The sequence below is a fragment of the Triticum dicoccoides genome, chromosome 2A (assembly GCF_002162155.2).
Source record: "Triticum dicoccoides isolate Atlit2015 ecotype Zavitan chromosome 2A, WEW_v2.0, whole genome shotgun sequence".
Classification (NCBI taxonomy): Eukaryota; Viridiplantae; Streptophyta; class Magnoliopsida; order Poales; family Poaceae; genus Triticum; species Triticum dicoccoides.
Genome location: NC_041382.1, coordinates 681,758,317 through 681,761,088, shown reverse-complemented (window position 1 = coordinate 681,761,088; position 2,772 = coordinate 681,758,317).

Sequence of the window (2,772 nt, the reverse complement as noted above, 5' to 3'; positions counted from 1 at the left end):
CGGCGGTCATCACGCTACAGCTCGGTCCCTTGTAAGCAAGGCCTTCCGTACAGGCTTTTATTGGCCGACGGCCCGGGCAGACGCCCAGGACTTAGTCCAGCGATGCGTCGGTTGCCAGCTCTTTGCAAACCAAAGCCATATGCCACCCACCGCCCTCCAAACTATCCCCATCACTTGGCCCTTCGTGGTCTGGGGGCTTGACATGGTTGGACCCCTTAAAGGCGGAACCCACAAGCAAAAATACTTACTGGTCATGGTGGATATGTTCACCAAATGGATAGAAGTCAAGCCTGTTAAGACGGCCGAATCCGGACCGGTGATAGACTTTATATCCGGGGTTGTACACCGTTACGGCGTCCCCCACAGCATCATCACTGATAACGGCACGAACTTTATGGCCGACGAGGTAAAACTCTGGTGCAAAAACATGGGCATCAAGCTCGATTATGCTTCCGTCTATCACCCACAAACTAACGGCCAGGTTGAACATGCAAATGGTCTTATCATGAGCGGCATCAAACCCAGATTAGTGCGGTCCCTCAAGGAATCTAACACGCACTGGGTAGAGGAGCTCAACTCCGTACTCTGGGGGCTGCGGACCACGCCGAATCGCACCACTGGATACACACCATTCTTTATGGTGTACGGCGCAGAGGCAGTTTTGCCTTGCGACATAATTCATGACTCACCTCGAGTGCGCATGTACGAAGAAAGAGAAGCCGAGCTCGATCGGCAGGACAGTTTGGACGCATTGGAGGAGGAGCGTGATGTGGCAAAAGCCCATTCCGCATTCTATCAACAGCAGGCTCGAAGATACCAAAGCAGAGAAGTACAGGCCAAAAATTACAACGTTGGCGAATTAGTTCTATGCCTGCCGGACAAGAAAAAAGACAAACTCAAGCCCAAGTGGGAAGGTCCCTTCATAATTGACCAAGTCCTGACTGGTGGAGCGTACCGCCTGCGAGATGCATCGGATAACCGACTCGAGCCGAACCCATGGAACGCAGCCCGTCTCCGAAGATTCTATGCCTAGCGCCGGACTCTGTGTTCGTCTCCTTCCTCTGTCCCTTTTTTATTACTGTCTGTCTTACATTTCTCTCCTTCTCCCCTTCCTTTCTCTTATAGCCTATAAAGGCTCATCAAATGACGTGCTATTCGCACTCATTAAACCTGGGGGCTTCTTTTAACAGAAGCTTATTTATATGGGCTTCATGCTCAACACATGTGTTACACTTCCGCATGTACCTTTTATTTCACCATTATATGCATCGATATGACTTAAGTTTTGGCCAAGCTGGGTTGCCTGGCTCCTGTGCTTACCCCTACGTTCCCGATTATTCGGCTAGGCGGTAAAGGGAGCACCTCTGCGATTGTTACTGCCGGATTAGCCGGATGTGTACCTCAGACTGGGTGAAGCCGAAAGCTAGCGTTCTTAAGGGAATATTCGGTCGGTGACCTAAAAGATGATTTTTTTTCACTTATTTATTTATGCGCCCCCAGATGCTTTTTTCCACGTCTTTTTCGCAGAATGGGCATGCACTTTAGGGCATGCCTCCCAGGGAAAGGAACCCCTAACGGAACTATTCTCCCTGGAAGATGTTTCTTACTAACCATGTAATATAACATAACTAGTCGGGCACTTGTCTGTTCACGCACTAATGACCCCTACGCCTGGTCTCCATGCATTCCCCGGTTCTTATATAACCACATGGGAATTCGGACACTCTCCGGACCGTCAGGTCCCGAGGCTGAAGCGAGAAGGTCGGCCATGACAAATGATCTACAATCCGGCTAGAAGGCATTATAAATGTTAATTAAATTACATAGTCATCCTGACTGATTGTATTCCTCTTCAATACCATCTAAAAGGCTGTCTAATTTACAGTCCTGCTGGGAATACTTTGTGGCCAATTCTACTTGGCCGTATACTAAGCTTACAGGGATCTCCTTCCCATCGGGCCCCATAGGACCGACCTCGGCCATGTGGTTGGGGTCAGCCTTTGTGTACCGCGTCTTCACCATGGCCCAGGCCTCCCTAGCGCCTTGACGGCAGGCCGATATCTTCCATAATCGGAAGCACCGCCGTGCTCCCTTTAGCTTCTCCGCAAGCTCTCCAAGACCTTCGGGCATGGAGATGGATGGCCACAAGGCCTGGGCGACGCCTTGCATCGCCTGCCGAACTCGCTCGAGCAGTTGCGAGAGCTCGGGAAGAAGGTCACCCGTAGAACCGGGCATCTCGTCTGCAGGACGACCTGTTAGCACACCTACATACATTACTCTGTTAGTCGACTTCCCAGCCAAACTTTTTTTTTCAAAGGTTCGTTCAAGCACTTACTAAATATGTCGCGCCGAAGCCGCTGATTCTCCTTAACGGAGTCTGACAGCTGGGCACGAACATCTTTCAGGTCGACGCCCAGCTTGGTGTTGGCATCTTGGAGATCGTTCTTCTCCCGCCTCACCTTTGTCAGTACCTTCTCACCTGCCTTCAGCTGGCGTAGGAGTCGTTGCCTTTCCGGACTCAATCCGGCGCCATCTGCAATTTCATTTATCAGATTCGCACCCATGCCGCGCTTCGCAAAATACTTATCTTTCGAAGTGTATATTACCAGAGGGGGTCTCCTTGGGCTCCCCTGCCGCGGCTAGTGCTGCCTCAAGTTGGGCTTTGCACTCTTCCAGCTCCTGGGACAGTAGAGAATTCTTTTCTGTAAGAACCTGCATAACAAATGATCCTTAAATCAGTTATTTTAACTGTTTCAAGTCTCGGGGCTACTG